Genomic DNA, 21,602 nt, shown 5'->3' with positions numbered 1-21,602 from the left:
GTGGAAGAAAGACAACTTGGTGTGATTGTGCTTATAGAAAATAAATATAACGAGGCATAATTATGGGCTTTGCAGTTTAAGAGCTAAGTTTAGTGCTGTCTTATCCTATATATTAAAAGGCTAATAAGCAAATTGGCGGAACGACCGGTCGCTATGACGCACACTGATCACCAGGGGGCAGATGCTCAATGCAGGAGCTGCCCCCTGGTGGTCAGTGCGCTCCCACAGAGGGAGCACTGCTCAGCTAGAAGCTGGGCTCACGGCTGGCAAACCCAGCGGTGGTGGCGGAAGCCTCTCCTGCCTCGCCTTTGTGGCAGTGCTAAGGACTCCTTGGGGGATGTCTGTGGGGAGTGGGCCTTAGCCAGCATTCGGACATCCCACGAGGGGTTCTGGACTGTGAGAGGGCGCAGGCCAGGTTGAGGGACCCTTCCTCCCCCACCAGTGCATGAATGTTGTGCACTGGGCCTTTACTTAGATATATGAAACATTCATTTATTAATTTTCTGCCCTCTTCCAAGTTGTAGTTAATGTTTTGGCCATAGCCATTTTGCATCAGTGGTATATGACCACAAAGATGTGGACAAGTCATATTCAAACTGCAGCAGTTAAAATCTTATAGTTAATGTTGAAAATATATTTAGAACTTTTATTTTTTTAGTCCTCACCCAAGGATATGTGTGTGTGTGTGTTTTTAAATTGATATGAGAGGAAGAGGAAAGAAGAGAGATGGGAGGAGGAGAGAGAGAAACATCGATGTGAGAGAGAAATATTAATTGGTTGCCTTCCACACATACCCCAACCTGGGATCAAATCCACAGCCTGGTTATGTGCTGTGACCAGGAATCAAAGCTACTGCTACTACCCTTTGGTACACAGGATGATGCTCCAACCAACTGAGCCACAGTGGCCATAGCTACACTGTTAACATTTTTTTAAAATATATTTTTTATTGATTTTTTTACAGAGAGGAAGGGAGAGGGATAGAGAGTTAGAAACATCAATGAGAGAGGAACATCCATAAGCTGCCTCTTGCACACCCCCTACTGGGGATGTTCCCACAACCAAGGTACATGCCCTTGACCGGAATCGAACCTGGAACCCTTTAGTCCACAGGCCGACACTCCATCCACTGAACCAAACCAGTTAGGGCACACTGTTAACATTTTTATGTTTCTCTCTAATGAACTATCTCTGTGCATATACACATACAAATTTTACATGAAGGGAATATTATAGGTTTTGTACTCTATATTAAAGTCTTATGATATACTAGAGGCCCGTTGCACGAAGATTCATGCAATAGGCCTTCCTTCCCCTGGCTGCTGGCACCGGTTTTCCTCTGGCACCCGGGACCCAGGCCTTTGGTCCAGCCGCAGCAGCGAGGCTTGGCTTCTCCGCTCCGGCTGCAGCGGAGAAGCCAAGCATCTTCCGTCTTCAGTCGTCTTCAGTCTTCAGTCATCTTCAGTCGTCTTCAGTCTTCACTCTGTGCCTGCATATGCAAATGAACCGCCATCTTTGTTGGGTTAATTTGCGTACTCATCCTGATTGGCTGGTGGGTGTAGTGGAGTGACATCAATTTGCATGTTTCTCTTTTATTAGTGTAGATATCTAAATCATCGTTTTTTATGCCTGTATACTATTGTGCCTGTACCTGTTAATTTACCTAACAGCAGAGATTTAAATAAAAATCTTCATATTTAGTTTATTTTGTTCATTAGATTCCACATATGAGTGAGATCATGTGATACTTGTCTTTCTCTGACTGGCTTATTTTGCTTAGCATAATACTCTCCAGGTCCCTCCATGCTGTTTCAAAGGTTAAGAGATTCTTCTTTTATATGACTACATAGTATTCCATGGTGTAGATGTACCACAGTTTTTTTATCTATTCATCTACTGATGGGCATTTGGGCTGTTTTCAGACCTTAGCTATTGTAAATAGCACTGCTATAAACATAGGGGTGCATGTGTTCTTTCTGATTGGTGTTTTAATCTTCTTAGGATATATTCCTAGAAGTGGGATCACTGGGTCAAATGGCAGTTCCATTTCTAATTTTTTGAAGTGATTCCATACGGATTTCTATAGTGGTTATACCAGTCTGCATTCCCACCAGCATTGTACTAGGGTTCCTTTTTCTCCCCATCCTAGCTAGCACTTGTTATTTGTTGATTTATTGATGGCAGCCATTCTGACAGGTGTGAGGTGGTAGCTCATTGTCATTTAAATTTGCATCTCTGTGATAATTAGTGACGTTGAAAATTTTTCCATATGTCTCTTGGCCATTTGTATGTCTGCTATAGGTTAAGTGTCTATTTAGTTCTTCTGCCCATTTTTTTTTATTGGATTGTTTGTTTTCCTTTTGTTGATTTGTTCAAGTATTTTATATATATTGAATATTAACCCCTTATCAGATGGTCATTGGCAAATATGTTCTCCCATACATTGGGTTCCCTTTTCATTTTGATGTTGTTTTCTTTTGCTGTACAGAAGCTTTTTATTGATTTCAGAGGGGAAAGTAGAGGGAGAGAGATAGAGAAATATTAATGATGACAGAGAATCATTTGTAGGCTGCCTCCTGCATGACCCCTACTGGGGATCGAGCCTATAACCTGGGCATGTGCCCTTTACCAGAATGGAAATCGGGACTCTTCAGTCCACAGGCTGACACTCTACCACTGAGCCAAACCAGCTAGGGCTGTGCAGAAGCTTTTTATGTTGATGTAGTCCCATTTGTTTATTTTTTTTCTCTTGTTTTTCTTGCACTAGGTGTTGTGTTAGTGAAAATTTTGTTACATGAGATGTGTGATATTTTGCTATCTTTGTTTTCTTCAAGGATTTCTATGGTTTCACAACTTACATTTAAATCTTTTATCCATTTTTACTTTATTCTTATGTATGGTGTAAGTTCGTGGTCTAGTTTCATTTTTTTCACATGTAGCTGTCCAATTATCATTTGGACACCATTTATTGTAGAGATTGTCTTTACTCCATTGTATGCTCTTGTTTCCTTTGTCAGATATTAATTGAGCGTAATGGCTTGGGTTGATTTCTGCGGTTTCTAGACTGTTCCATTGATCTGCATGCCTTTTTTTTTTTTTTTCTGCCAGTACCAGGCTGTTTTGATTATGGTGGCTTTGTAGTATAGCTTGAAATCTAGTATTGTGATTCCTCCAACTGTGTTCTTCTTTCTCAAGTTTTCTGCAGCTATTTGGGGTCTTATTTGGTTCTATATAAATTTTTGGAGTGTTGGTTTTAGGTCTGTGAAATATGCTATTGGTATTTTAATAGGGATTACATTGAATCTGTAGATTGTGTTGGGTAGTATGGACATTTTAATGATGTTGATTCTACCAATCCATGAACATGGCATATTCTTCCACTTGTTTATATCTTCCTCTATCTGTTTTTTCAGCGCCCTATAGTTTTTGAGTACGAATCTTTTACCTCCTTACTTATATGTATTCCTATTTCACTTTTTTGTTACAATGGTAAATGGGATTGTTTTGTTGTTTCTCTTTCTGAGAGTTCATTATTGGTGTCTAAGAATGCCACTGATATCTGGATGTTAATTTTGTATCTTGCTACATTGCCAAAATCCTTTATTAAATCTACCTTTTTTTAGTGGAGTCCTTGTGGTTTTCTGTGTACAGTATCATGTCATCTGCAAGTAATGACAGTTTTACTTCCTCCTTTCCAATTTGGATGCCTTTTATGTTTTCTTCTTGTCTGTTCACTCTTGCTAGGACCTCCAGTACTATCCTATATAATAAAACCCTAATATGCAAATCGACCGAACAGCAGAATGGCCAGTCGCTATGATGTGCACTGATCACCAGGGGGCAGATGCTCAACGCAGGAGATGCCACCTGGTAGTCAGTGTGCTCCCACAGGGGGAGTGCTGCTCAGCCAGAAGCTGGGCTCACTGCTGGCGAAACCAGTGGTGGTGATGGGAGCTTCTCTTGCCTCCGCAACAGCGCTAAGGACCCTTTGGGGGATGTCCAACTGCCGACTTAGGCTCACTGCGGGCCCACTAAGCCGGCAGTTGGACATCCCCTGAGGGGTCCCCAAGGGGAGAGGGCACAGGCTGGGCTGAGAAACCCCCCTCCCCACCTCCAGTGCACTAAAGTCGTGCACCAGGCCTCTAGTCCTATCTAATAAAAGAGAAACATAGTAATTGGCGTACGACCACTACCCTTCCCATGGGCTAATCAGCGAGATATGCAAATTAACTGTCAGCCAAGATGGCGGCCAGCAGCCAGGCAGCTTGAAACTAACATGAGGTTTGCTTGCTTCAGTGACGGAGGACTCCAACGTTCCCTGCCTGCCGCTGCAGGCCTCTGAGCTGCAAGCAACTATGCAACAAACATAAAAGCTAAACAAAACCCCAGAAACCTGCCGGGCTTCAGCCAGCAGAATCGCAACATTGTAAGCAAAGGCCAGAAACCTACTTTCAGCAGTGGAGGCCTAAAAGCTGGAGCCAAGCCTCAAAGCTAAAGCTAGCCCAGAATAAAAAGAAAAAAAGAAAAAAAGGAGCGGTTGGGAGCTTCAGTCACCCCCAGCCTGAAAACAGCCCTCAGCTCCTCACCCAGACTGGCCAGGCACCCCAATGGGGATCCCCACCCTGAAGGGTGTGTGACCAGCTGCAAACAGCCATCATCCCCTCACCCAGGATGGCCAGGCACCCCAGTGGGGACCCCCACCCTGATCCAGGACACCCTTCAGGGCAAACCAGCTGGCACCCACCCATGCACCAGGCCTCTATTCTATATAGAAAAAGGGTAATATGCCTCCCAGCACCGGGATCAGCGAAGCCGAGAGGCCTCCCGGCACTGGGATCAGCGTGACAGAGGGCAGCACCCAAACCCCCTGATCGCCCTGCGGCTCTGTGTGTGACAGGGTGCGGCGACCCAGTCCCCCCCCCCGCCCCCACGGGCCCTGCTCTCTGTGTGACGGGGTAGAGCCATAACCTCCCCATCGGCCCTGCCCTGAGTGTGAGAGTGGCGGCACACCAACCCGCTGATCGGCCCTGCTCTGTGGGTGATAGAGGGCGGCGCCCCAACCCCCTGATGGGCCCTGCTCTGTGCGTGACGGGGGCTGCGCCCCAACCCCCTGATTGGCCCTGCTCTGTGCGTGACAGGGTACAGAGCCTCAATTCCCCTGATGGGCCCTGCTCTGTGAGTGAAGGGGGAAATGCCCCAACCCCCGGATTGGCCCTGCTCTGTGCGTGATGGGGTGGCGCCGCAACCTCCCCATCGACCCTGCCTTGAATGTGACAGGGGATGGTGCCCCAACCCCCCAATCGGCCCTACCCTGAGTGTGACTGAGGGTGGCATCACAACCTCCCGATCGCCCTGCTCTGTGTATGACAGGGGGCGGTGCCCCAACTCCCCAATCAGCCCTGCTCTGAGCCCAACCAGGGGCTGCACCTAGGGATTGGGCCTGCCCTCTGCCACCCGGGAGCAGGCCTAAGCCAGCAGGGCGTTATCTCCCGAGGGGTCCCAGACTGTGAGAGGGCACAGGCCAGGCTGAGGGGCCCCCCTCCCCCCCGAGTACACAATTTTTGTGCACCGGGCCTCTAGTCCTATCTAATAAAAGAGAAACATAATAATTGGCGTACGACCGCTACCCTTCCCATTGGCTAATCAGGGAGATATGCAAATTAACAGTCAGCCAAGATGGCGGCCGGCAGCCAGGAAGCTTGAAACTAACATGAGGCTTGCTTGCTTCAGTGACGGAGGATTCCAACGTTCCCCGCCTGCCTTGCCGGCCTCTGTGCCTGCAGTTTGAAACATTTTAAGAAATATAGAAGCTAAAAAAACCCCCAGAAACCAGCTTTCAGCGGGCTGGGATCTCAGAGCTGGAGTCAGAGCTGGAGTTATACATTGTTTCGATTACCTACTTTCAGCAGCGGAGGCCTAAGAGCTGGAGCCTCAGAGCTAAAGCTGGCCCAGAATTTAAAAAAAAAAGAAAAAGAGGAGCAGTTGGGAGCTTTCGTCACCCGCCAGCCTGAAAACAGCCCTCAGCCCCTCACCCCGACTAGCCAGGCACCCCAGAGGGGACCCCCACTCCGAAGGGTGTGTGACCAGCTGCAAACAGCCCTCAGCCCCTCACCCAGGCTGGCCAGGCACCCCAGTGGGGACCCCAACCCTGAAGGGTGTGTGACCAGCTGCAAACAGCCATCATCCCCTCACCCAGGATGGCCAGGCACCCCAGTGGGGACCCCCACCCTGATCCAGAACACGCTTCAGGGCAAACCAGCCAGCCCCACCCATGCACCAGGCCTCCATCCTATATAGTAAAAGGGTAATATGCCTCCCAGCACCGGGATCAGCGGAGCCGAGAGGCCTCTGGGCACCGGGATCAGCGTGACAGGGGGCAGCACCCAAACCCCCTGATTGCCCTGCGGCTCTGTGTGTGACAGGGGGTGGGGCCACAACCTCCCTATCCGCCCTGCTCTGTTCGTGACAGGGGAAGGCGCCCCAACTTCCCGATCAGCCCTACTCTATGCCTGATACGGGGGAGCTCCCCAATCTCTGATCGCCCTGCGGCTCAGTGTGTGACAGGGTGCGGCGCCCCAAACCCCTTATCGGCCCTGCTCTGTGTGTGACAGGGTAGAGCCATAACCTCCCCATTGGCCCTGCCCTGAGTGTGAGAGTGGCGGCGCCCCAACCCCCTGATCTGCCCTGCTCTGTGGGTGATAGAGGGCGGCGCCACAACCCCCACCCCTCCCACGGGCTTTGCTCTGTGTGTGATGGGGTAGTGCCATAACCTCCCCATCGGCCCTGCCCTAAGTGTGAGAGTGGTGGCATCCCAACCCCCTGATCGGCCCTGCTCTGTGGGTGATAGAGGGCGGCGCCCCAACCTCCTGATCCGCCCTGCTCTGTGTGTGACAGGGGGCGGTGCCCCAACTCCCCTATCGGCCCTACTCTCTGAGTGACAGGGGGGAGCTCCTCAACCCCCTGATGGGCCCTGCTCTGTGCGTGATGGGGTGGCGCTGCAACCTCCCCATTGACCCTGCCTTGAGTGTGACAGGGGATGGTGCCCCAACCCCCCAATCGGCCCTACCCTGAGCGTGACTGGGGGTGGCATCTCAACCTCCTGATCCGCCCTGCTCTGTGCATGACAGGGGGCGGCGCCCCAACTCCCCAATTGGCCCTGCTCTGAGCCCGACTAGGGGCTGTACCTAGGGATTGGGCCTGCCCTCTGCCACTCGGGATCAGGCCTAAGCCAGCAGGGCGTTGTCTCCCGAGGGGTCCCAGACTGCGAGAGGGCACAGGCCAGGCTGAGGGGCCCCCCCTTCCCCCCCAGTGCACAAAAATTTGTGCACTCGGGGGCTTTAGTCTAAATATATAAAAGGCTAATATGCTAAGTGTCTGACTGGCTGCTGTGACATGCACTGACCACCAGGGGGCAGATGCTCAGTGCAGGAGTTGCTGTGATGTGCACTGGCCATTTACAGAGAAACGGCACCGCGGACCTTGCGCTCACAAAGCAATACTTGGGTTCCCCCAAGTGGGACACAGGCTCCACCACCACCTCAGAGTGATAGCCCACCAAATGGCAGCTAATGCTGCTGAGACCCCATGGTGCAAAATGTGGCCCACAGCACAGAAACGGTGGCTGTGGGTGCCGGGTAATGACGTCATGTAGCAACTCCCGGCTTCCTCTCCCTAGCGACAAGCCATTTAACAATAAACAGCACCGGGGACCTGGCTCCACAAAGCAACACTCGGCTTCCCCCAAGTGGGACACAGGCCCTGCCACCACCCCGGAGTGACACCCCACCAAATTGCAGCCAGTGCTGCCAAGACTACATGGTGCAAAATGTGGTCCACAGCCCAGCCCAGCTCGGAAATGGTCGCTGTAGGTGCCGGGCAATGATGTCATGTAGCAACGCCCAGCTTCCTTTCCCTAGCTACTAGCCTCCTTGGAGTTTCTTCAGCTCAGGAGCCCAACTTGCTTTATAGCCAGGTGGAAACATTTTACAGTTCAACCAAATGTTTGTGAAGTGTTTCCACATGCTTCATCTCATTTGATCCTCACAGAAGTCCTGGAGTAGGTAGATAGGAGACTGTAGAATCCTATTTTCTTTTTATTAGCAAAAACAATAGAGATTTAGAAAGTTTAGAAACTTGACCCAACTAAGAAGAAGTAAAAATTGGTGGACCTTGAAAATGACTTCAGGTTTTCTCACTGTGCAGAATATAGTCAAACACTGCTACAGTTAAATGTTTTACCCTTTCTCCCTGTGTGATCGACAATAATAATCTGCTTCGTGTTGATATTTACTGCTGTTTTGCTGACTGTTACTTGAAAGAGAAATTGAGGTGCTTCATGGGTCTGGGGAAAGTTTAGCTAAATCAGAAAGCAGTCTAATTAAGCAAGTTTAAATATAAAAGGCTAAGTTGACTCACATATGCGTGATACATATAAAGCTCTCACTGGCGCCAATTGCACGCATGTGTTTTGATCTGTCATTGTCGATTGTGAATTTGGTTGACACTTGTATTTTTTTATTTTATTTTATTTTCTTTATTAAGGTATTAGATATTTGTCCTTAACCCCCCCTTACTCCCCCCCCTCCCCCCCGCTCATGCCCTCCCCTCCCTGGTGTTTGTGTCCATTGGTTATGCTTATGTGCATGCATACACATCCTTTGGTTGATCTCTCCCCCTTACCCCCACCCTCCCCTTCCTTCCCTCTGAGGTTTGACGGTCTGATCGATGCTTCTCTGTCTCTGGATCTGTTTTTGTTCATCAGTTTATGTTGTTCATTATATTCCACAAATGAGTGAGATCATGCAATATTTATCTTTCTCTGACTGACTTATTTTGCTTAGCATAATGCTCTCCAGGTCCATCCATGCTGTTGCAAATGGTAGGAGTTCCTTCCTTTTTACAGCAGCATAGTATCCTATTGTGTAGATGTACCACAGTTTTTAATCCACTCATTTGCTGATAGGCACTTAGGCTGTTTCCAAATCTTAGCTATTGTAAATAGTGCTGCTATGAACATAGGTGTGCATATATCTTTTGTGATTGGTGTTTCTGGTTTCTTGGGATATATTCCTAGAAGTGGGATCACTGGGTTAAATGGGAGTTTCATTTTTAATTTTTTGAGGAAACTCCATGCTGTTCTCCACAGAGGCTGCACCAGTCTGCATTCCCACCAGCAGTGCACGAGGGTTTCTTTTTCTTCGCATCCTCGCTAGCACTTGTCATTTATTCATTTGTTGATGATAGCCATTCTGATAGGTGTGAGATGGTACCTCATTGTCGTTTTGATTTGCATCTTTCGGATGATTAGTGACTTTGAGCATGTTTTCATATGTCTCTTGGCCTTCCTTATGTCTTCTTTTGAAAAGTATCTATTTAGGTCCATTGCCCATTTTTCGATTGGGTTATCTTCCTTTTGTTAAGTTGTATGAGTTCCCTGTAAATGTTGGAGATTAAACCCTTATTGGAGATAACATTTGCAAATATATTCTCCCATGCAGTGGGCTTTTTTTGTTGTTTTTTGATGGTTTCTTTTGCTGTGCAGAAGCTTTCTATTTTGATGTAGTCCCATTTGTTTATTTTCTCTTTAGTTTCTGTTGCCATAGGATCTGTATTGGTGAAGAAATTGCCTCGACATATGTCAGAGGTTTTGCTGCCTGTGGATTCTGCTAAGATTTTTATGGTTTTCTGTCTTACGTTTAAGTCCTTTATCCATTTTTAGTTTATTTTTGTGTATGGTATAAGTTGGTGGTCTAGTTTCATTTTTTTGCATATATTTGTCCAGTTTTCCCAATACCATTTATTGAAGAGACTGTCTTGACTCCATTGTATGCTCTTGCTGCCTTTGTCAAGTATTAATTGAGCATAGTGGATTTGGTCGATTTCTGGGTCCTCTATTCTATTCCATTGGTCTGTATGTCTGTTCTTGTGCCAGTACCAAGCAGTTTTGAGAACAGTGGCTTTGTAATACAGCTTGATATCTTGTACTGAGATCCTTCCTACTTTGTTCTTCTTTCTCAGGATTGCTGCAGCTATTTGGGGTCTGTTTTTTTTTTCTAGATGAATTTTTGGAGAGTTCGTTCTAGGTCTGTGAAATATGCCATTGGTATTTTAATGGAAAGTTCATTGAATCTATAGATTGTTTTGGGTATTATGGACATTTTAATGATGTTGATTCTACCAATCCATGAACACGGTTATCTTCTTGCATCTGTTTATGTCTTCCTCCATCTCCTTTTTTATTGTCTTGTAGTTTTCCAAGTACAAGTCTTTTACCTCCTTAGTTTAGTTTATTTCTAGGTATCTTAATTTTTTTGGTGCAATGGTAAATGGGATTTTTTTTAATCTCTTTCTGTAAGTTCACTATTGGTGTATAAAAATGCCATAGATTTCTTGGCGTTAATTTTGTATCCTGCTACATTGCCGAATGCATTTATTAAGTCTAGTAGTTTTTTGATGGAGTCTTTAGGGTTTCCTATGTACAGTATCTTGTCATCTGTGAATAATGACAGTTTTACATCTTCTTTTCCAATTTGGACACCTTTTATTTCTTCTTGTCTAATTGCTGTGGCTAGCACTTCCAGTACTATGTCAAACAGGAGTGGTAAAAGTAGGCATCCCTGTCTTTTTCCTCTTCTTAGGTGAAATGGTTTTAGTTTTTGTCCATTGAGTATGATGTTGGCTGTAGGTTTGTCATATAAGGCTTTTATTATGTTGAGGTATGATCCCTCTATTCCCACTTTGCTGAGGGTTTTTATCAAGAAAGGGTGTTGGATTTTGTCAAATGCTTTTTCTGCATCAATTGATATGACTGTGATTTTTATCTTTCAATTTGTTTATGTGATGTATCACATTTATTGATCTGTGGAAATTGTACTATCCTTGCATCCCCAGGATAAATCCTACTTGGTCATGATGTGTAATCTTTCTGATGTAATGCTGGATCTGATTTGCTAGAATTTTGGCATCTATGTTCATGAGTGATATTGGCCTGTAATTCTCTTTCATTGTGTTGTCTTTGTTTGGTTTTGGTATTAGGGTGATGCTGCCTTCATAGAATGAGCTTGGAAGTGTTCCTTCCTCTTGAATTTTTTGGAATAGTCTGAGGAGGATAGGTTTTAGTTCTTCCTTGAATGTTTGGTAAAACGCCCCTGTGAAGCCGTCTGGCCCCGGGCTTCTGTTTGCTGGAAGCTTTTTGATGACTGCTTCAATTTCTTCCATAGTTATTGGCCTATGGAGATTTTTAGATTCTTCCTGATTGAATTTTGGTAGGTTGTATTTTTCTTGGAATATGTCCATTTCCCCCAGGTTGTCTAGTTTGTTGGAGCAGAGTTGTTCATAGTATTTTTAAACAATCCTTTGTATTTCTGTGGTATCTGTTGTTATTTCGCCTCTTTCATTTCTGATTTTGTTTATTTGGGTCCTCTCTCTCTGCTTCTGGTGAGCCTGGCTATAGGTTCATCAATCTTGTTTACCCTTTCAAAGAACCAGCTCTTGGTTTCATTGATCTTTCGTAGTTTTTTTGGTCTCTATGAGTTGACATTTTATTATAGAGAAAGGGCGAATAGTGATATTAAAATATTTCTTCTAATTAATTTCCTTTTAATGTGCACAAATCTGTGCACCAGGACACTAATGTTGAATAAAAGTTGTAAAGTGGACTACCTTGTCTTGTTCCAGTTTCTGGGGGAAATGCTTTTAATTTTCCCCCATTGAGTATGATGTTGGCTGTACGTCCAGAGACATAGAAGCATGAAACAGACTGTCAAATCTCAGAGGGAAGGCGGGGATGGGTGGGTGGGTGGGAAGATATCAACTAAAGAACTTGTATGCATATATATGCATAACCCATGGACATAGACAGTAGTGTGGTGAAGGACTTGTTGGGGGTGGGCTAGATGGGGTCAATGGGAAAAGAGGGGACAAATCAGCAATAAAGATAAAAAATAAGAAATGATTGATCAAATCTTCATATTTATTTGATGGTACAATATGAATTCATTTGAATCAGAGATTTCACAATAATTAGTAATGATGATAATTTTATTCTTTCTTGGATATAACCTTAATCTACTTTGCTTTTACTTTTTAAAAAAATATTTTTATTGATTTCAGAGAGGAAGGGAGAGCGAGAGAAAAACAGAAACAATAATGATGAGAGAGAATTACTGATTCTGCCACCCCCCCGCATGCCTCCCAATGGGGATCGAGCCCACACCAGAAATTGAACTGTGACCTCTGGGTTCATAGGTCTACACTCAACCACTGAACCACGCCAGTCGGATGCTTTTACTTTTTAAAAATTAAAGTATAGTTAACATACAAAATGCTTTAACCAGTGACTAACTTTAATTTGTCACTACACAGAATCTAAATGTTTGATTATTATACTTCAATTTGTAAGCCTTCTAGAGACCCAGCCTTTTTAAGTAAGAGGAAATGCTTTTAAAAAGTATTCCTCAGGAAGTTCTTTGAGTAAGACTTAAAAAATGTGAAAAGAAGAAAAGAAAAAAGAACTAAAATAGATCCCAGTGTTCAATATTAAAAGTAAGACCAGGGATTCCTAAATCTTGGCTTGGATACATCATTATCAACAGATAATATTTACTTAAAATATAGATTCTCAGGCATTACTGTATACCAACTAAGTAAATATCTGGGAGATGGAATCCAGGAACTTATATTTTAAGTAAGCTTATCTGGTGGTTCTGAAAAACCCAAAAAATCTAATTCAGGATTAATTTCGAAGAACTGTCATGTAGTCTTATTCAAATTCATAAGAGCGTCAATAGAAGAAACTTACATACACGGGAAAAGCAGGTGCTTGCTCTCAGTGGTGACCTGCTGGGCAGAGATCCACACCCTCCTAGGACAGGGTCTCTTTTGTATAGGGGGTTAATAGTGAAAGCATATGGTGGGTAATCACATAGACCACAAGAAAGAACAATGCATTTCTAAGTTAACGAATAACATCAGGCAGTTACATTGTATACATCCATTAACCTCCTTCCTGGGGCCTGACGTTATCTTTGGGTGGGATTCCGGCTTTCTGGGTAGTCAGCGTAATCTGAGGCTACAGAGAGTTAAACAGTCACAGAAGGTTAAAGAGAGAGTCCAACATTGCTGCCTTTACTGCATTTCTTAGCTCCCCTACAACCTCTAATTCTTAAACTAGTCTATTGCTCATCAGCCACAGGGAATTTGTGATGGGTCTATTGCCACTTTCGGGCTTAGTTGTAAAAGATGGGAAAAGGAACAAGGGACTATTGGCTCAATGCTTCTCATCCTTTTTTTCTGCCATATTATACCTCAGGGTTGTGACAGATTCCTATACATAATGATTATTTACTGTGACAGTGTTCCTCAGAAGAAGGAATGTGTGTATAGAAAAAGGGTGTTTAAAATCTTAGCTATGTTTAATTAAAAAAAGCCATCCAGGTGATTTTGATATCTCCTCACCTTGAGAGTCATTGATGCACAAGATTACTCAGATGATGTATGACAATAGAATGAAGAAATAACTTTTTTTCCGTTAAAATTTAAGTTGCAGAAAGTGAAGTACAACGTGAAAAGTTTATCATTCCTAAATGTAAAATAATAGTACATTCTGAAAGTTCTTCTGTATGGGTGTTGAATTGTAAATATCAAGAGAGGAGTAATGAGTTTGCTTAATTTAGCCTTGTGGTAAAGTATCAGTGTAGCATAGGTCTTAGAAACTGTATCTGTATTCATAGGGTAGATTTTAGTTTCTTTTAATTTTGTAAAAATGAGATTGATAAATTTGGAGTATGTAATGGCATATCAATGTTCAAATATGAAGAACTTTATTTAGATAATTAAGCATCAAAGTACATCATACTTGAATATTATCCAATCTCAAATGGATTGTTAATAATCACAGTTTATTTCCATTGACTTGAAAAGTGGCTGAGCTACAAGTTAAAAATATTGTGTAAAAATTATACATGAATACATACTTTCCTTTTAAAGTTCTACCTTTTAGGAATAGATTGTGTGAGTATGTAAGTAAATGTAAATATAATGTATATTTGTGTGTGTATATAAATTATGTGTACATGTATGTGTGTGTGTATTTTGGGAGAAGTTAAATTGAAGTTACTGGCTCTATCACTGAATTAACTAACCTCCAGTGTACCTTTTTGATGATGCTAAAAAAATGCCTATCACCAAGGTAGTTTTTATTATCAAGCAAGTTGGAAATGTCCATTTTAATGAGGGAAAATTATTGGCATATTTCTTTATTTTCAAAAAATTAAGGCAGCTGATTATGCCCATACTTTAAAAGCTGTGTGGATAAAAAGCAATGGCAATTTCCTTTCTAATTATCAAGCTATATACAAAGGCAAATATTTGAATCTTCTGAAAAGACTAGTAGGGATTCAGCATTTCAGTCCAGTGGAAATGAAACAGCCCATAGGACTATGATGCCAAAAAAACCATATGTGCTGAAGGAGGGTAAACACTGCCTTATCTAGATTCCGCCCCTTGCACTAATTAAACACCAAGGCTGGCAGGAATATATTCTTCCTGCACCCACTATAATTATCATACAATCCTAAAATTGTGTATCTTTGGTCCAAAAAACAAAGGGTGCAATTTTAAAGTAAAGTGAAACACTGCAGTGAGATTTACAGAACTGAGAATGCTAATTAATAGATTATAGTGAGCTAGCAGTGGGCCCTTATTAAACTCTGCATTCATTATACCCTCCATAGCCCTCAAGGTCAGACATTTTCCACTTTACAAAGGATACTGGCTTAATAGGATTTACAATAATGAAACAAATTTCTCCAATTCACTTTTAAACTGGGAATTTAGATGCATTCTAAATGTTTGATTTGCTTGGGCCACAGAGATCTTGGTCTAGAATCCTATCAAAAGTAAAGACACATTTTTTAGAGTTGTCTAATGTGTATGGTTCATTATTATGAAGTTTTTTTGGGAAGATTGTTTCTAAAATAAATACCCAACTGTTTTTATATCTCATACTCCTTTTTTTTCTGAACTTTCAAATATTGGTGGTTGGAGAGATGGAACAACATATGCTTTAACAGGAAAGGCCCTTTTTTCTTTTTTAAAATTGACAATGAGGAAGGCTTTTCGTATTTACATATTTGCTTGATGAAGAATAAAAATCCAGTTGTGAACTTGCTTGAATGGCTTTGGATGATTTACATTTTTATTTTATTCTAACCAACATATAACAAGATATTGTCATACTTTTTTATTATTTTGCTTTATAATATTTCTATATGTTGAGTTTAGCTGGAAGCTTATTTTAAAAATAATTATTTTAAAGCACTTTCATTGGAATTTTGTGTGGTCAGAATACATTCTGTTTAATATTATATTGTGGCAAGTAAGTTTAATATTTCGCTTTGTGTATTTTTTTTGTTCTGGAGTCTGATTTTATTCAGGATTTAGGTTTTTTTATTTTGGTTTTATTTATTTAGGGATAAAATCAAGAGAATTTCAAGTTCAGAAATACAAAAAGAGAAATTTACCCTGTGTGACTCTTTGTTTTGTCATTTTTCTCACTGCTTGGACATAGGTTACTATTAACATTTTTATAATTTTAGGTTGTAACTTGGTTTGTCACATGGTGAAAACCATTATTATTTGAATTTAAGCTCTTTCACGAGGTTGCTAATTATTTCACTGTCATTTAAAGTCTGATCTTTAACTTTTATGTTTGGCAATTCTGATAACAGAGATGAATTATGAATGGTTATTCAGAACATTGTGCATAAATCAGTAGGCTAATTTATTTTCCAGATTGATTTGATCTTTTTGGTGTTCCAGATATGGGATATGTTAAAGGCATTATGCAGAATGCCCTGAGAAAATTAAATCCTATGTAAAATAGCTATGTCCCTATTAGGGAGTTAATCATTTTGAGAAGCGAAATTTGTTCGTGTATGACTTTCATTAGACAAATTTAAAAAATTCACATTTATTAATATTGCTTCTTGTCTCATCAGAAAAGTTTTTTAAGTATTGGTAAGCTGTCAAGCTCACCAGGTTCCCAAATTTTCAAGTTTTCCCAAAGATACAAGTTTCCCACAATTCTAATTTTCACTTGAAAGCTCAAATTTTATCATTGGCAATAAATATTGCAAGTTACTGTTTTTGAAGTGACAGGTTTCTTTCATTAATTTATTTAAAAAATCAGCTTTATACCCAAGACTGAATAATCATAGGTTGTCACTTCAGTCTTTTAAATTAAAATGATGTTCACTGAGACACCCATTGTATTTCATTATGTAGCACAAGTGCTTTATGCCTCTTTGAAGGTATTAGTTGAGCAAAGAGAGACCTGAATGTTGTGACTGTTTGGGATAAAATGTTATCCCAGGTAGAAGAGACTATAAGTCTAAAGGAGTTTTCTGACTGATAAGAGGTTGCCACTAAGGGTCTTAAATAGATTATTCTTTTGCAAATGTCCCTCTTCTTTTATTCAGTCCTAGGGGTCCAGTGCATGAATTTGTGCACCTTGAAAGGAACTGTGGGCTGCGAGGCTGTGGTGGGCACAGGGGCGGGTCTTGGCCCATCCTCCGTGCCCCTGCCCGGCCCCTCCTGCCATGGTCCCCTGTCTGCTGGCAGCCCCGCTCCCGCCGCCGCTGCTCCCATGTGCTGACAGCGCCGGCCCCACGCACACCTGCTGATGGTGCCAAGCGCTGGCTGTGGGTATGAGTGGTAGCTGTCGACCTTGATCGCCCCTCAGGAGCAGGGGGACGTGGAGAAACCCTGAGGGGTGATCGGGCTGGCAGCCGCCACTCACACCCGCTGACGGCACCCAGTAGTCAGGGCCGGCACTGGGTGCCGGCAGTGGGTGCAAGTGGGGCCAGTGCTGGCAGCAGGTGCGATCACCAGGCGGGATTGTGACGTGCGGGAGCAAAGAATTTTCAGTAACCACCAGAGGCTTGTCCTGATGACAGCAACTGGCGCCCTGCCTTGGTTTGGCGCCCCCGCTCACCTGCTCCACCATCCTGCTGTGGCCGACGCACACCATGTTCCGTGCGTGGCCCCTGGTGGTCAGCGCATGTCATAGTGACTGGTTGTTTGGTTGTTCCACTGTTTGGTCTATTTGCATATTAGCCTTTTATTATATATAATTGTAATAAAATGTTATGGTTTCTGATATCAACAAGGCTTTTGCTTCTTTGCCATGGTTTAGGGAATTATACTATTTCTTCAATAATACTGAATAATGGGGAAAGACAGGATAAAACCTTATTGGTCAAAATTCAATCCAGGCTATCTACTTATATAAAAACCATGGGTGATGTTCATCATGACCGGGATCTGGCTGGCGACCAACCGGAAGGAAGTCAGTCCTGCAGGGGTTGTCTTGGCAATGGTTGCGCCCTCCCCCGAGCTGTTTCCCGGAGCTGTTTCCTGTAAGGGCGGGGTTTGAGGCAGGAACCCACCCTCTGAGCATGGAGGCAGATCTTTCTAAAGCAGCCGTTGGCAAACTACGGCCCATTTGGCTGTTCTATCCGGCCCGCAGAGCCGAAAGAGTGGAGGGTTCTCTTGCTCTTCCCTCTGCCCCTTCACCAGCAGCAGTGTTAACATGACAACGTTGGGAAACACGGCCGGAGCTCCTTCTTCTGAGTCCAGTTTAAGAACCCATTGTGGTCCTTGAGTCAAAAAGTTTGCCCATCCCTGTTCTAAAGTGTGCCCAGCTCCAGCATGGCCAGGGGTGAACCTGAGTGGGGGCGGCTGAAAGGCTTAGAAAAGACAGACAAGAGAATGAAAGCTGGGTCTCGATGGGACGCTGCTTCTCTGAGAGACAGCGCCCACGCCCACAGCCATGCCTTTATTTTATAGCAAATGCTACGAGGCAAAGTAAGGGTGTGACCAAGATGTTTACAAAATTCTCCTGGGTTTCAATCCTACTCAACTACATGCTCCTTAACTCTCTCAAGCCTACATCACTCAGGCACGTGGGGCCACGTGTTTGGACCATAGGTTCAAGCTTACAACTACAGCTGTTGGCTATAATTGTGCTGGGAAGGCCCTGCCCTCCAAGCTGGGACTTGCACGTGGCAATGAGAGGACTGTGCCCTCTCATCAGTCCAAGGCTTGAACCTGTCCAAAACACTGTAGCGGCTCCCCACAATAAAGTTTTAATTCTGTTTCTTTGTTACTAATGTTGTAGCCCTACCCCATAACAAAGAAACAATTTCCGGAGGATGAGGCCCAGGAATCAGGATTTTAAAAAGATTCCCAGGTGATTCTAATGTGCAGCCAAGGTTGAGAACCACTGCTATGATTCCATTGATTCCACAGATGATGCTGAAAAGGAAAATTTTCCCATCGAATTTCTTAATAGTATTACTTCTTTGGGAATGCCGTGTCATAAATTAAAATTGAAAGTGGGTGCAATCGACACTGCGACTGGGTGGTGGGGGAGGGAGGCGGGTAGTGGGCTTTAGCGTCTTTTCTGGCGGCGGTAGATTTGAAGCTCTGTGCAGGACCAGACCTGGCAGGAGGAGACTGCGGGTGCAGGGCAAATCTTGCATATTGACTTATGCTACAGGGCTGAAAGGATTGGATGATTTTGTCCTTGATTTTTCTCTATTTAAAGATTGAAATATTGGAGCCATGGGAATAAAGGTTCAACGTCCTCGATGTTGGTTTTTTTTTTTGACATTGCCATTAATAATCAACCGGCTGAAAGAGTTGTCTTTGAATTATTTTCTGATGTGTGTCCCAAAACATGCGAGAACTTCCGTTGTCTTTGTACAGGTGAAAAGGGAACAGGGAAATCAGCTCAGAAGCCATTGCATTATAAGAGTTGTCTCTTTCACAGAGTTGTCAAAGATTTTATGGTTCAGGGTGGTGACTTCAGTGAAGGAAATGGACGAGGAGGGGAATCTATTTATGGAGGATTTTTTGAAGATGAGAGTTTTGCTGTTAAACATAACAAAGAATTTCTCTTGTCAATGGCCAACAGAGGGAAGGATACAAATGGTTCTCAGTTTTTCATGCATCATGTTGTTTTTGGGCAAGTGATTTCTGGTCAAGAAGTTGTGCGGGAGATAGAAAATCAGAAAACAGATGCAGCTAGTAAACCATTTGCTGAGGTGCGGATACTCAAGTTGTGGAGAGCTAATTCCCAAATCTAAAGCTAAGAAAGAAGAAAAGAAAAGACATAAATCCTCCTCATCATCATCATCCAGTGACTCAGATAGCTCAAGTGATTCTCAGTCCTCTTCTGACTCTTCTGCTTCTGAAAGTGCTTCTGAAGAGAAATCAAAAAAAGAAAAAAGAAACATAGGAAAAATTCCTGAAAACACACAAAAGAAAAGAAGAAGCGAAAGAAAAGCAAGAAAAGCGCATCTAGTGGAAGTGAGGCTGAAAATCTTGATGCACAACCCCAGTCTACTGTCCGTCCAGAGGAGATCCCTCCTATATCTGAAAATAGATTTCTAATGAGAAAAAGTCCTCCTAAAGCTGATGAGAAAGAAAGGAAAAACAGAGAAAGAGACAGAGAGTGTAATCCACTTAATTCCCAGCCTTCTTCATACCAGAGGCGACTTTTAGTTACTAGGTCTGGCAGGAAAATTAAAGGAAGAGGACCCAGGCGTTATCGAACTCCATCTAGATCCAGATCAAGGGATCGTTTCAGACGGAGTGAGACTCCACATTGGAGGCAAAGATGCAAAGAGCTCAAAGAATGAGAATATCAAGTGGTGAAAGATGGATCAAAGGGGCTAAGAGTGAGTTAAATGAAGTAAAAGAAAATCAAAGAAGCCCAGTTAGAGTAAAAGAGAAGAAAATAACTGATCTCAGGCAAGTGTCTGAGAGTCCAAACAGAAAAAGTGAAAAGGAAAATAAAATAAAAGACCATAAATCTAACAGCAAAGAGAGAGACGTCAGAAGAAATTCAGAGAAAGATGGTAAGTATAATAAAAACAAGGTGAAGAAAAGGGCCAAATCTAAAAGTAGGAGTAAAAGCAAAGAGAAATCAGAGTAAGGAAAGGGATACAAAGCATAATAGACATGAAGAAAAGAGGATGAGGTCAAGGAGTAAAGAAAAGGATCGTGAGAATACAAAAGAAAAAGAAAAGTCTGATTCTAAAGGAAAAGATCAGGAAAGGAGTAGAAGTAAAGAGAAGTCTAAACAGAATCAAAAAGTAATGAGCATGATCATAATAAAAGTAAAGAAAAGGATAGGCATGCACAGTCTAAAAGCAGAGAGTGTGATACAACTAAAGGCAAACACAGTTACACTAGTAGAACAAGGGAACGAAGCAGAAGTAGAGACAGGAGCAGAAGAGTGCGATCCAGAAGCCATGACCGTGATCATAGCAGAAGCAAGGAGTACTACAGATACAGAGAGCAGGAGTACAGGAGAAGAGGAAGGTCACGGAGCCGAGAGAGAAGAGCTACAGCAGGACGATCGAGAAGTACAGATAGAAAGAGAAGAAGAGATTCAAGGAGCTCAGAGAGAGAAGAAAGTCAAAGCAGGAACAAAGAAAAATATAGAAACCAAGAAGGTAAGAGTTCACACAGAAAAGAAAATTCTGAGGGTGAGAGGAGAATGCACTCTAAAAATCGTGATCATAATAGTTCAAATGATACCAGGGATAAAAAGGCTGATAGAGATCTAAGTCCACTCGAAAAAATAAAACAAAGTAGGACAATGAATTAAAGTTCTCCACATTAAAACATAAGGAGGATGAGAAGACCAGATCCTCAGGGGAAAAAGAAAACCAAAAATCAAAGGGTCAAGAAAATGACCATGCACATGATAAAAATAAAAAATTTGATCATGAATCAAGCCCTGGAACAGATGAAGACAAAAGTGGATGAGTGAGTTGTATAAACTTATTTCCATTCTGTCTCAAATTTTAAGTTTTAGAGACTTCCTGATGACTCTCCTCTATGTTGTTTCTCTCTTCTCATTGTTTTGGGTTGTTTATGTTTGTCTTTTTTTTTTTTTTTTTTTTAAACATGGACTTTATTGAATTGATCTTTTGATAATCTGCAAGCTGGATAATTTGTACTGCTAAAGTTTTAATAAACTTGAAATGAGAAAAAAAAAAGAAAGTGGGTGCAATCATTGTGCTATTGAGAAATCTCAATATTAAATGGGGTCTTTGTAATGGTACCAGATTTATTATCAAAAGATTACAACCTAACATTATCGAAACTGAAGTATTAACAGGCTCTGCAGAGGGAGAGGCTGTTCTGATTCCAAGAATTAATTTGTCCCCATCTGACACTGGCCTCCCATTTAAATTGATTCGATGAATGTTTCACGTGATGCCAGCATTTGTGATTACTATTAATAAATCACAAGGACAAACTCTAGACAAAGTAGGCATATTCCTACCTGAACCTGTTTTTGCACATGGTCAGTTATATGTTGCTTTCTCTAGAGTTTGAAGAGCATGTGATGTTACAGTTAAAGTTCTAAGTACTTCATCACAAGGGAAATTAGTCAAGCACTCTGAAAGTGTTTTCACTCTTAATGGGAAAATTAGATTAAGTTTAATCACTTTATCAGCCATTGTTTGCGTCACTGTTGTTTTTATATCATGTTTTTGTTGTTTTCATATCATGTTTTTGTCATT

At 42.6% G+C, this 21,602-nt stretch overlaps 1 protein-coding gene and 1 pseudogene across 16 annotated transcripts in view; both read left to right on the top strand.

Annotated features, from left to right (window-relative positions):
- ERC1 (ELKS/RAB6-interacting/CAST family member 1) overlaps nt 1-21,602 on the top strand; it is a 520,764-nt gene that overhangs the window by 27,058 nt on the left and 472,104 nt on the right. The window lies entirely within an intron of this gene.
- On the top strand, nt 18,473-21,115 carry LOC118651773 (annotated as a pseudogene).

The sequence above is a fragment of the Myotis myotis genome, unplaced genomic scaffold (genome assembly GCF_014108235.1).
Source record: "Myotis myotis isolate mMyoMyo1 unplaced genomic scaffold, mMyoMyo1.p scaffold_m19_p_3, whole genome shotgun sequence".
NCBI classification, from domain to species: domain Eukaryota; kingdom Metazoa; phylum Chordata; class Mammalia; order Chiroptera; family Vespertilionidae; genus Myotis; species Myotis myotis.
The sequence above is the reverse complement of the archived record's forward strand: the minus strand, read 5'-3'. Positions and strand labels throughout refer to the sequence as shown.